The sequence below is a fragment of the Balaenoptera borealis genome (genome assembly GCF_965194805.1).
Source record: "Balaenoptera borealis genome assembly, chromosome: X".
Classification (NCBI taxonomy): domain Eukaryota; kingdom Metazoa; phylum Chordata; class Mammalia; order Artiodactyla; family Balaenopteridae; genus Balaenoptera; species Balaenoptera borealis.
Genome location: NC_138881.1, coordinates 126,196,639 through 126,210,593, shown reverse-complemented (window position 1 = coordinate 126,210,593; position 13,955 = coordinate 126,196,639). Strand labels below are relative to the sequence as shown.

The window sequence follows — 13,955 nt, the reverse complement described above, 5'->3', positions numbered from 1 at the left end:
CACCACCTGGCTGGCAAGGAGCAACCCATCCTGAGTCTGGGGCACATATAGTATCTGAAACAATGTGACAGCCCAATTCCTGAAGATTTCACTGGTGGTTATCTCAGGAAACATCCAAACGGAGGGAAACATGTTGCTGATTCGAGCATATTTGAAGGTTATGGGGGAAACATTGTATATAAAGAGAGTGGCATTGGCCAGTTATTACTAAATGTATTGATGCCCCACAGAGAGATAAGGAAAAACTGAGAATAGTTGACAGTAGTTTTAATACCTTAAAGTGTAAGGATGAGAGTCAGAGGGCCTCTTTGGAAGCTTATAAAGAGAACATTATCGCCTTCAGTGGGAGAGCAGACAGAGATGAGGAGAAAATGCAGAACTTACGAGTTATGCTTGCAAAAATCCAGGATATGGTTAATTGTCCAGCCAAGGCATATCTCTTAGGCTAAAATGAGGGCACTGTTTGAGAAAACTTGGGACTCTGAAACATAGAATGGGAACATGTGAGTGAATACCTTCAAGGATTGAGGCTTTGTAGACTTTCCTGTATAGGTGGTTCATCGCTCCCTGAAAAGGGCTAGCACTTCCGCAGTACTGGAGGACTCTTTAGAGACCTTTATCTCTCAAGGCAATAGATGCTCCCTTCAGGAGCTGTCCAACTTCCTTTCCTGGCTGCCAACCCAGCTAGAGCTAAATCCCAGCATAATCCACTGGGAAAGTACTAGGTCTAATAAAAGAGGAAAGAGATGACTCTGAATGAGCTATAGGAATTAGCTAGCATATACCAGGAGGAGTCAGGGGAGTAGCACTGGGACTGGATTTTGAGGATGCTTTATTACAAGGGCTGGAACATAAGAATGAATAACCATGAATCCATTGACATGGGGATACTTTCTCAAGACATGAGATTTAACACCCTGGCAAGAACCCCAGGGGATGGGTCAAAATCTCTGCTATGGTGGCCCTTAGAAGCTTAGAGAATATGATGACCAATGCTGAGCAAAGCGGAAATGCCTGAACTGCACTGGCAGACAGTAAAGGAAAGAATTCAAAGGCCTGAGGGAAGTGCGCCTGCTAGAATGTATAGGTTAGGCCTGTACATTAGATGAGGCCAGGAGACTGCCCAGAGAGGATTATATTCCATGAAAGGGCCCAGAAGACATGATATTCCTCAAAGCCATGAAGAATGCACCAGTTAGAGAGGCACCAACATCGCTAAGAAGTTCAGTAGTAGTTCTCCTCTGCAGGCCCGGGCTGACCATAGCAGAGACATTAGCTTGGATGGCTAATAGCAACGAGAATGATGGTGTCCTGAAGCAATGGAGACCAAGTGGTAGTACTTAATCACCAGAAGTCAGGGTATGAAATTATCTTAACCAGCAAGGTTGGAGGGACAGCCAAGGGAGCTTGACTTACAAGAAGTTGTAGAGACAGATAACAGAACAGGCAAAAATAGATGAATAGCTAACAAGAGTGCTACTTAAAATCTACAATCAGAGGCAAGACTGCAGGAACAGAAAGTTGAGTGTGATTGCCCAAATAAAAAAGTCATGATACTTTGCTCAGTTCTTGCCCCTGAGCCAATCTTCAGAACTGGAACTCATTGACTGAACAGATTTCCAGGTCTCTAGGAGGAAGCACTATGCAACTCCATGAAAAGCATATACTATGATTATATCCCCACTCCTTCCTCAAAGGGTTTTATAGCCATTTACTCAGAAGACTGCATACTTGGGATAGAAGGGAATACCAAGACATTTCAAGAACTCTTAGACATAGGTCTGAATTAACATTGCTACCAGAAGACTAAAGCATCATTAGACTTACCAGTTAGAGTAGGGGGCTTATGGAGACCAAGTAATAAATTGAATCCTAGATAGATTACAGTTCACAGTTGGATGACTAGGTCCACAGACCCATTCAGTGGTCATCTTGCCATCCTATAGTGCATAATTGGATTTGATGTACCTGGAAGTTGGAGTAACTTCCACATTGAGTCCTTGATCTGTGTTATAAGGGCTATCATAGTGGGAAAGGCCAAGTGGAAACGTCTGAAAATACCCTTTCCCAGCAAATACAGTATAGCAAAAACAATATCACAAACCAGGTGGGGGAATTAGTGCCACCCTTCTAGATCTCAAGGAAGTCACCATCATATGTCCATTTAATTTGCCAGTCTGGTCCCTGAAGAAACTAGATGGATTCTGGATAATGACTGTATGTTGTCACAGGCTTCACCAAGTAATAGTACAGATTACAGCTGTTTTGCCACACTGTTACTAGAATAGGTTAATAAAATCTCAGGTACATGGTATACAGCAATTGATTTGGCAGATGTGTACTTTTCCATTCCAATTACAAAAGAGGATAAAAAACAATGGTAAAGATAAGAATATTTATTTATAATTTTCCCCAAGGCTGTGTTAATTATCACAACCCCAGTCATAATATAGTCAGAAAAGATCAAAGCTGTCAGTATATCATGCAGAACATCAGTCAGATCAGTTACACTGACACCATCATACTGATTGGACAGGAAGAGTAAGAGGCCTCTCTAAGACACATGTGCTCAAGAGCATGGGAGATAAACGCTATGAAGATTCAGGGACCTGACATTTCAGTGAAGGTTTTAGGAGTCCAGTAAGCAGAGGCATGCCACGATGCCCCCTCCAAAGTACGAGACAAATCATTGCGTCGTGAATCCTCCACCACAAAGGAGAAAGTAGCACACCTGGTAGGCCCCAGGATTATTGCTGCGGTCCATGTATCAGGTGATGCAGAAGGCTGAGGGCTGGGGTGCAGGAGAGGAACCTGCAGCAGAGGTGGGGTGCAGGAAGGAACTTGCAGCAGAGGTGGGGTGCAGGAGAGGAGCCTGCAGCAGAGGTGGGGTGCAGGAGAGGAGCCTGCAGCAGAGGTGGGGTGCAGGAGAGGAGCCTGCAGCAGAGGTGGGGTGCAGGAGAGGAGCCTGCAGCAGAGGTGGGGTGCAGGAGAGGAGCCTGCAGCAGAGGTGGGGCGCAGGAGAGGAACCTGCAGCAGGTCCAGGCTGCAGTGCAAACAGCCATGTGGACCATCTTTTATGACAGACCCCATGGTGTCAGAGGTATCAGTAATGGGCAAGGATGCAGTGTCAAGTTCAAAGCCAGCCCCTATAAGAGAATTGCCACTCAGGCCCCTGGACCTCTGGAGGAGGGCCATGCCGTTAGCATCAGAGATTATATGTCTTTCTAGAAATAGCCTCTGGCGTGTTTCTGGGCCCTGGTAGAGACAGATGCTTGACTATGGGACACCAAGTGACTGTGTTTCTGGGAACTGGCTGCTGCCAGACCGACCAAGCCACAAAGACAGATTCAATAGTAGTTCATCCTAAATTGAGCCTGAGCAGCACCAGAGAGCAAGAGTAAGTGCCAGAGCAGTATTCCAGACTCCTAAGTTACAGTTGCCCTAGCTCACACCAATGGTTATTTGAGGAATCCTGTACAACCAGCTAAAGGAGAAGGAAAGGGATAGGCTTGGTTTACAAATAAGTCAGGTTTAATAGTGGGTGAAAATTGAGAAATGATGGAGGCTATACTGCAATCACACTGAGGGGTGATCTTAAAAGACAGTTGCGAGGGAAAATTTTCCCAGTGGGTGGAGCTGCAAGCCGTACACCTGGTCATATGGTCATTAATTCTGTGTAGAAGAACTGTCCCAGGGACTGAATGTTTTGTCCATCCAAAATTCATGTGTTGAAGCTCTAACTCCCAATGTGATGCTATCTGGAGGTGGGACTTTGGGGAGGTAATTGGGTTTAGATGGGGTCATGAGGGTGAAATCCCCATGATGGGATTAGTACTCTTATAAGAAAAGGAAGAGACAGGAAAGATTTCTCTCTCTCTACACGTACACCCTGAGGAAAGACCATGTGATGAGCACTCAGCGAGAAGGCAGCCATCTGCTAAGCCAGGAAGGGCGCCCTCACTAAGAACCAAATTTGCTGGCACCTTGTTCTTGGACTCCAGAACTATGAGAAATAAAGGTCTGTTGTTTAAGCCACCCAGTCTACGGTATTTTTTATAGCAGCCTGAGCTATAATGTATATAATTCATTGAATGGGTCCTGGGTTTGAAAAATGGCTGGCATCCAGAAACTGGGCAAGGGATCAGGACTGTTGGGATGGTCCTCATCCTCCTGATCATCCGTATTTGACTTATTTTGGTTGCACAGATGGAGCAATAACCTTGGTATCTGCCACTAGGACATCTTTCTTCATTCTATCTCCACAGTCTTCTTCAAATTAGACCCCTGGCTGCTACTCTGACCTTGTTGCTCATTCTGATAATTGTGCACACCTTGCTTCTTATAGTTAAGCACCATTACCTGATCTCTATTATTTTGGGATCCTATTATTGCTAATAGGGATCCCAATTCTGTAACAGCATCTTTCTGGCTACCCTGACCTTCAGGCAGGCACCTCTAAACTTCTGGGAGTTACTGGTGTCCCTCTCATGAGTTCATTCTTTACCACTTTGGTAAATAGAGTGTCCTTCTGACTATCCCACAAAACAGTCATTTGGATGTGTTTTCTGGCCTTATGAAATACATTCGCTCTTCCATGTCCATTTCTCTAAGCATTTTAATCTCTTCTTTACTGTTTTTCTTGATGCATTTCACCTTGACTTAATGTGGACCATCACCTTCTTCATGCTTCTGAAAGCCACTCTAACATAATATTAACACGATTCCACAGGGTTCTTGCCAGGCTATTAAATATTGTATTATAGGAGAGTGGTCCCATACCTATAAAATCTTCCTTATCCAATGTTATGGTCTGCCTCTATTAATCCAGTACTCTCAGAAGCCAGGCCTATGCATAGTCTCAGATCTCCTGGTGTATATGTTAGATAGATCTTGCAGCCCCTTTGGAATATAGTCTGTTTCATCTATTAGCAGACTTAACATTTGTGTAACCATGTTATGTTGTGACTTAACCCTAGTTATTTCTCTATTAAATGGTAGGGTGAATGGGGACAGATATTGAACAGGATGTATGTTCTCAAACAAGGCAGAGATCTCTGCATGGCCTTCAAGCAAGTAGGAAGTACTAATTTTTTCACAGGAAGGAATGGTTCACTTTGCAGGCCCAAGGGGTTCAGAGGAATTTGAGGAATCAAGATGTTTGAGTACAACAACTCAGACGTCCCCACTCAATGCCCCAGCCCTACTCCTTCCCAACCATGGCTCTGATCTTCATGTAGCCAACCCCCAGAAGCCTTGCAGAACATTAAGTCCTATCCAAAACATCCATAAGACATTTGGTGAGTAACAAAATGTTCTTGATATCCGGTCCTGTTCAAAATGTCCATAAGTCATTTGGTCCACACCAAAAGGTTCTTGATATATGTATGACCATTTGTTCCTGTCTAAAAAGTCCATAAGATATTTGGTCCATACCAAAAGGCTCTTGATGTTTGGTCCTGTCCAAAACCATTTGGCATGGACCAAATATGCCCATGGATGTTTTGGAAAGGACCAAATGTCTGCTAACCTCTAAAAGTTTAGAATTTAACCTCATCCTCTTATAATTAAGCCCTGGATCTGAAAATCAGCTTTTCCTACCTGCCTTATGGCTGCTGAAACAGAATCTCTTTATATGCTGCCAAGGAATTACACTTTTTTTTTTAACATCTTCTTTATTGGAGTATAACTGCTTTACAATGGTGTGTTAGTTTCTGCTTTATAACAAAGTGAATCAGCTATACATATACATATATCCCCATATCTCCCCCCTCTTTCATCTCCTTCCCACCCTCCCTATCCCACCCCTCTAGGTGGTCACAAAGCACTGAGCTGATCTCCCTGTGCTATGCGGCTGCTTCCCACTAGCTATCAGTTTTACATTTGGTAGTGTATATATGTACATGCCACTCTCTCACTTCCTTCCAGCTTACCCTTCCCCCTCCCTGTGTCCTCAAGTCCATTCTCTACGTCTGAGTCTTTATTCCTCTCCTGCTCCTAGGTTCTTCATGACCTTTTTTTTTTCCCCTTAGATTCCATATATATGTGTTAGCATACAGTATTTGTTTTTCTCTTTCTGACTTACTTCACTCTGTATGACAGACTCTAGGTCCATCCACCTCACTACAAATAACTCAATTTCATTTCTTTTTATGGCTGAGTAATATTCCATTGTATATATGTGCCACATCTTCTTTATCCATTCATCTCTCAGCGGACACTTAGGCTGCTTCCATGTCCTGGCTATTGTCAACAGAGCTGCAATGAACATTGTGGTACATGACTCTTTTTTTGAATTATGGTTTTCTCAGGGTATATGCCCAGTAGTGGGATTGCTGGGTCATAGGGTAGTTCTATTTTTAGTTTTTTAAGGAACCTCCATACTGTTCTCCATAGTGACTGTATCAATTTACATTCCCACCAACAGTGCAAGAGGCTTCCCTTTTCTCCACACCCTCTCCAGCATTTATTGTTTGTAGATTTTTTGATGATGGCCATTCTGACTGGTGGGAGATGATATCGCATTGTAGTTTTGATTTGCATTTCTCTAATGATTAATGATGTTGAGCATTCTTTCATGTGTTTGTTGGCAATCTGTATATCTTCTTTGGAGAAATGTCTATTTAGGTCTTCTGCCCATTTTTGGATTGGGTTGTTTGTGTTTTTGATATTGAGCTGCATGAACTCCTTGTAAATTTTGGAGATTAATCCTTTGTCAGTTGCTTCACTTGTAAATATTTTCTCCCATGCTGAGGGTTGTCTTTTCATCTTGTTTATGGTTTCCTTTGCTGTGCAAAAGCTTTGAAGTTTCATTAGGTTCCATTTGTTTATTTTTGTTTTTATTTCCATTTCTTTTTTTCTCAAAAAGGATCTTGCTGTGATTTATGTCCTAGAGTGTTCTGCCTATGTTTTTCTCTAAGAGTTCGATAGTGTCTGGCCTTACATTTAGGTCTTTAATCCATTTTGAGTTTATTTTTGTGTATGGTGTTAGAGAGTATTCTAATTTCATTCTTTTACATGTAGCTGTGCAGTTTTCCCAGCACCATTTATTGAAGAGGCTGTCTTTTCTCCATTGTAAGCTAAAAATAGAACTACCATACGACCCAGCAATCCCACTACTGGGCATATACCCTGAGAAAACCATAATTCAAAGAGAGTCATGTACCTCAATGTTTATTGCAGCTCTATGTACAATAGCCAGGACATGGAAGCAACCTAAGTGTCCATCAACAGATGAATGGATAAAGAAGATGTGGCACATATATACAATGGAATATTACTCAGCCATAAAAAGAAATGAAATTGAGTTATTTGTAGTGAGGTGGATGGACCCAGAGTCTGTCATACAGAGTGAAGTAAGTCAGAAAGAGAAAAACAAATACTGTATGCTAACACATATATATGGAATCTAAAAAACAAAAAAAAAAATGGTCATGAAGAACCTGGGGCAGGATGGGAATAAAGACGCAGACCTACTAGAGAATGGACTTGAGGACATGGGGAGGGGGAAGGGTAAGCTGGGACAAAGTGAGAGAGTGGTATGGACATATATACACTACCAAATGTAAAACTGATAGCTAGTGGGAAGCAGCCGCATAGCACAGGGATATCAGCTCAGTGCTTTGTGACCACGTAGAGGGGTGGGATAGGGAGGGTGGGAGGGAGGGAGGTGCAAGAGGGAAGAGATATGGGGATATATGTTTATGTATAGCTGATTCAATTTGTTATAAAGCAGAAACTAACACACCGTTGTAAAGCCGTTATACTCCAATAAAGGTGTTAAAAAAAAAAAGAGTGTGGAGAAATCCACCACTTCAAGTGATGACCTGGGCAACCAGTAACTTCAGAGTGAGGCTAGAGACTTCAGAACACTTTGCAAAGTCTCTGAGATCTGGCCTCTGAGAAGTGGCCATTGGGGGCACAGGGCATGATGTCAAGGCATAAATTACAAGAACCTATCGGAGTGATACGTGTAGGTGACGGTGCCACCCCCCAAAAAAGGGCAAATACATCACCTTTAGGCCACTTACCTCATAGTTGTATATATTGTGTCACACCATGTGCTGTAAGCAACTGTAGGTTCCTATCTGCTGGATGAAAAATGGTGGCAAATCTCATTACAGCCATGGAAAAGGATTGCCTGGAAGCAATGATTGCTCAACTAAGGAATGACCCTGATTTATAATGAGGCTAATCATGGTTGTGCGATTTTTTTTCCCAGCTGGACTCAGAGCTGCATCTAAAAACAAAGAAGTTGGATTGTGGATGATTAGTTCATCCAGGGTTGGGATTTTGTTAGGTGGGTGCAAGGAAAAGATATGAATGGGAAGGAATCAAGAATACTGGGGACAGAGCTGTCCCACTGATCCACCATGTATAGTGGCTTGACTTGGGAGGAAAGGAAGAGAGGCTTGGAGGAGGCTGCTGGACGGACAGTAAATGGGTGCATCCATGGGCTGGATGACTGTCTGAGGTGAAGAAGAAGGTACATCAGGAGTAAAAGTATGAAAGAGTTCAAAGGACTGGGGCATGTGGTCAGGGGATGTGATCTGAGAGCTGTTGGTGGAAGGGGTTCAGCCTCTGAACTTTTGGATAATGTTCCACATCTTTGCCCATTGGTGTTGGCTGGCAACTCCCTTGAGTCATGCCTCACGTAAAATTTGGAAGCAGGGAGTATGTGAGTGGATTTGGAAAGTTCCAACTCTTTTTGAGATGGGAAGGAATGATAAACTTGGGAGCCAGGAGAATCATGTGGAAAAGAACATTTTCAAATGAAAAAGACATCAGAAGTGACGAATTAGAAAGAAAACTTCTGTCTCCTGGACCAGCCTAGAGATGCATGTGATTTGGAGCACGGTGACCTTTCCATTTCCTTAGAAAGAGATGAGACCACCATGGGGCTTTTCTTATGTGCAATGGCATTAACTGGTCTAAAATTGGCTCTGTTATCTAATAAAAATAATAGCAAAAAAGGAAATTGGCCAAATTAACAGAAACTTGAGGGTTCAGTGGGAATGATTTTTACTCTTAATGACTTGGAGCAAGGCTGGACTGTAGAAGTCACCAGAGGTTCAAATGCAAGGTGTTGAGACAGGCTAGCTTAGTGATGTAGCAAGCTGGCCTGGGTCACAGGCTGGCCAGCTTCATCCAGCCAAGGAGCCAGCTCTGAGGCTATCTGGCTGTATACTGGCTGTGGAACCTTACAGCTATGACACTGTCTGCTTGGTCCTGCTAGGACCAACATGATCTGTAGGAATCTGAGGACCATTGGGAATCACAGTCAGCCAGCTGCTCTCCTAGTCTGCCCTGAACAATCCCAGCATCCCATTTCTTTGTGAGCATTTGAACCTGTTTTGACCTTTAGCTTGTTCCTGTGACAGACATAAAATCATTAATGTACTGTTTCTTCCCCCTGTCCTTCTGTCAACTCTCGCAGTGATTCTCAAGCTTTAATCATCAAAAGAAACACCTGGGTATCTTGTTCAGTGCCAATTCTGATTCAGTAGATCTGGGGTGAGGCCTGAGACGCTGCTCCCAGGTGTCCTGATGCTGCTAGACTGGGATACATAATGGTACAAGACATGGTTCCTGCCCACAAGGGAACAGGCAATGACATAACACTTGGGTATAATAGAAAGATGGAGGGAGGGTTGAGGGAACACAGAGAAGGGACTAAATCCACCAGCATTTTCCAGAAGGATTCACAGTGGAGGTGACATTAAGATGGAGCTTGAAATCTGAGTTGGAGGGCATTAGGTGAAGAGTGGAGAGACATTCCCAGCAAAGGGAAAAGTTTGTACAAAGGACTAGAAAAGTTTGTACAAAGGACTAGAAATGGGTAGCAAATTTGGGCAATGGTGAGAAGTCAGGTGTCACCATAGTCCTGGGGGAGCAGGTGGGTTGTGAGTAAAATATAAAGTCACAAAAGCTTTGTCTACCCTGCTAAGAAAATGGTCAGCAAACCTCTGACCTTGCAGCATGTTTACACTTATCAGCTAGACAAAAGCTCAGACAGGTAGGTTGGACAAGCAGATATCTCGTAATAACAGTAACTTCCTATTGATTCCAACCTCCAAAAATGCTCACTCCCCCTGGGCTGGACTACCGTGGGAGAAAAGGGGTGACAGAGAGGAGGAAACTGAAAAATGGCAAAGCATTTCAAGAGCTACCGCTTGTACCAAATCAATGTGCTAAATACAAACTAGTCTTATTTGTGCATTCAAGCCAGCTGTAAGGCTCCAGGCTACTTTTTGGATCTAATTTGCTGTGAGAATACATAAACTTTATGTAATTGAAATAAATTGACTGTTTTTCTTTAAAGACTGTACATAATCAGGCCTTTGACCAATTTATAAGGCTGGCCTCCATTTCCCATCATGTCCCCCCACAGCACAGTCAGTTTCTTTCCCTCTATATAATGAACAGGCCCAAAACTGCTCAGCTTCTCTGGTTTAACAGGGTAAGAACAGCAGGGAAAAGGAAGGAAGGAAGGAAGGAAGGAAAGAAGGGAGGGAGAGAGGAAGGAAGGGGGAAAGAAAAGGGAGTGAGGAAGGAAGGAAAGGAGGGAAAGAAAGAGGAAAAGAGGGAGAGAGGGAATGAGAAAGAAAGAAAGAAAGAAAGAAAGAAAGAAAGAAAGAAAGAAAGAAAGAAAGAAAGAAAGAAAAAGAAAGAAAAAGAAAGAAAGAAAAGGGAGTGAGGGATGGGAGGAAAGAAAGAGGAAAAGAGGGAGAGAGGGAAGGAGAAGGAAGGAAGGAAGGAAAGAAAGAAAGAAAAAGATAGAAAGAAGAAAGGAAAGAGAGAGAAGGAAGGAGAGAACAAAGAAACCAAAAGAAAAAACATTTCAAAAAGCAAAGCACCCAGGTAGCTATCACCATGTGCAAAACTAGAAGGGTGTAGAACATTGTTGTTTTTTTTTTAATAATTTTTATTTTTACTTTTATTTATTATTTATGGCTGTGTTGGGTCTTCGTTTCTGTGCGAGGGCTTTCTCTAGTTGCGGCGAGCGGGGGGCCACTCTTCATCGCGGTGCGCGGGCCTCTCACTATCGCGGCCTCTCTTGTTGCGGAGCACAGGCTCCAGACGCGCAGGTTCAGTAATTGTGGCTCACGGGCCCAGCTGCTCCGCGGCATATGGGATCTTCCCAGACCAGGGCTCGAACCCGTGTCCCCTGCATTAGCAGGCGGATTCTCAACCACTGCGCCACCAGGGAAGGCCCAGGGTGCAGAACATTCTTACACTCATTTTCCGGTTTATACAATAGCCAACCATTATTTTTTAATTGCAAATGTGTGGGTGGCATAATCTTTTCCTTGTTTAGGGCCTTTTAAACTCATAATCAAGTCCTGTTCTGGCGAATTCAACCACCTGGAGCATGAGTGTATGAGGCACAGGTGTGATGATGAGCTGGCCCAAATGGCCACAGCCCTCAGCTGTATTTATCCATTGGTATTCAGTTTCCCCCCAACCACAATAACATTACCCACCAGGATGAAAGACTCTGCCCTTTGCCTTTACTTACAAACTAATTTTATTGGATTTAGTTGCATTTGGTCGCACAACTTTATTTTTCCCCTGGCTCTGTGGGGCTAAATAACTGACATGATTAAGTCTTCCATCGTCGACCAATTTCTTTGGGCATAATGAAGCCATCCCACATATACAGAAGAAGTGAGCAGGTATGTAATGAGCTGCTGTTTCCAGTCTCTCACTCTAACGACTGTGAGGATGCTGAGTAGCATCACCTGGATTCATTACTGGGCCTGGGTGACATATTAAAAAGGATCAAATGAACCATGAGAAGTGAATAACAAAATTAAGAAGACTTTATTGAGAAATACAAAATACTTGACTACATTTAAAATGTGTAAAAAAAATAAAATTAATTTAACCTTAAAATAAAATGTGTGTAGATTCATGGCAATACTGAGTAAATAACAGATTTTATTTTGTGGGTTTTACCTAACCACTTGTCTTCCAACCTTTCATTCATAGTATTTTATCTTTTTTTTTTTTTTTTTTTTTTTTGCTTGTTGATTCATCTCCTCATTTGACATCACATGTTTTCACTAAAATTTCTTCTTTCTTTAAGAGAGATATCAGTTTCCAAATACTAAGATGCATATGTGTAACTGAGCTTTGTATTGCATTGTGAAAGACTTCTACACTGTTGTTTGTTCTTGGCATATTGTCACATGTCTGTTGATAGAAGTACCGGAGTTCTATGGGAAACGTGGGTTCAACTCTGTGCCTTCAAATCACCAAAGAATTTGCAAACTGATGTTATCATTTTCTAGTATAGTATGCAATCTGGCTTTACACTCTCTTATTTCACACTTCCAGTAAGTTTTATCACCATATTTTCTATCAAATCAACGTACATAGTTGTTATGATCAACTATTTTAAAGACTGCCACGTCTATTTGTCACTGTGTAGACCATTACGATGGCTAAGATTCATGTCATATAAAAATGGGAGTATTGTGTCAATGGAGAAATGAAACCAAACTGTCAACCAGTTGAAACCAAACTGTCAAACTGTCAGTTAATTTATCTTTTACAACAAAATTGCCTTACGGCCAATTAGTTATGTAGCAAAAATGCTTGCAGCAAAGATATCTATGGCAAAGATGCTTATGACAAAAATACTGGACACGTGGAAAGGTATGTGTATTTTATGTGGACTTTATTTGAAGTGTGATGGGAAAGCACTAGAGGTTTTTAAGCATGGGGGAAAATGAGCTGGTTTAGCTATTTAAGAAATCCCTCTGGCTGCTCTGGGGAGAATGGATTGGAAGGGCCAGGAGTGGATGTGGAGTGGCTGTCACAATAATCCAAACACAAGATGTATTGGTCACTGATGGAGTTGAATGAACTTTTTGGGTTATGCCTCTATTAAACAGTTGATTTTATTTAGCTTCTCTTTGATCCTCTTGCTTCACTATCCAATTTCTCCTCACCCTATTCATTACCCAGTTCTGCAAGTGAGCCAGAACTTCTTTTTCTTGGCAAATCTGGCCAATGGAATGTGAGGGAATGTTGGAATAAGGGTGACTGAAAGAAGGAGGGGATGGATGGATGGATACATGGATGGATGGATGGATAGTTGTGATGGCCCATGTCATTCCTCTATGGCCCCAATGCCCAGCAGAGATCCTTGATGCAAATCAGGTCCTCAATAAACAATGACTGAATGGATGAAGGAATAAGATGATAAATAAAAGTCAGTTTATCTCCAAAACAAACAAGCAATCATGGATCCTGTGGATTTCATGATGAAGGGATTTTAAACTTTGAATTAGGGAGAATATCTATATTTCTTATAATGGATTGCAGAACAAGAATTTAGGAACAATCTTTGGATAAGGTGCGCTCCACTTGAAGAAAATAGTTTTGCTGTTTTTAGGAAGAATTGACTGAGAACAACAAACACATGTTTGTTGGTGATCATATGGCAAGCATGAAGACTTTGGATTAGTTGTAAATAAGTTCTCAATGTCCCAAACAATTCAGGAACGCCCTTCTAAAGTTTTCTCCACCTCAGTGAGCTGGACCACCTTCCACCCAGTTTCCCAAGCCAGAAACCTGGCAGTTATTCTAGACTCGCTTCTCTCCCTCACTTACTGCATCTAATAAATCTCCAAGTCCCACCAACTGTACCTCTTAAACATCTCTCTGATCTACCCACTTCTCACCATGGCCATTGATACCACCTTATTCCAGGCTGCTATTATCTCTTGCCTAGACTTCTGCGAATGCCTTCTAATTGATCTCTCTGCTTCCACTCTTGTACCTCTACAATCCATTCTCCACCTAGAAAAGTGATCTTTTTTTTTTTTAAGAATAATTCAGATAATTTCTTTCCCATACTTAAAATCCTCCAACGACTTCCTCGAATGTGTAACTCTCCAGCTTCGTCTCACATCTGTCTCCTCTCTTGCATTCTATTCTCCTGCTATATT

The 13,955-nt window shown here is 42.3% G+C and overlaps 1 long non-coding RNA gene across 1 annotated transcript in view; it reads left to right on the top strand.

Moving 5' to 3' along the window:
- The first annotated feature begins 7,079 nt into the window (after positions 1-7,079).
- LOC309620123 overlaps positions 7,080-13,955 on the top strand; it is a 424,602-nt gene continuing 417,726 nt past the window's right edge. Inside the window, exon 1 of the long non-coding RNA XR_014239428.1 lies at positions 7,080-7,775. This is a non-coding gene — a long non-coding RNA (uncharacterized lncRNA). The remainder of the gene's footprint in view (positions 7,776-13,955) is intronic.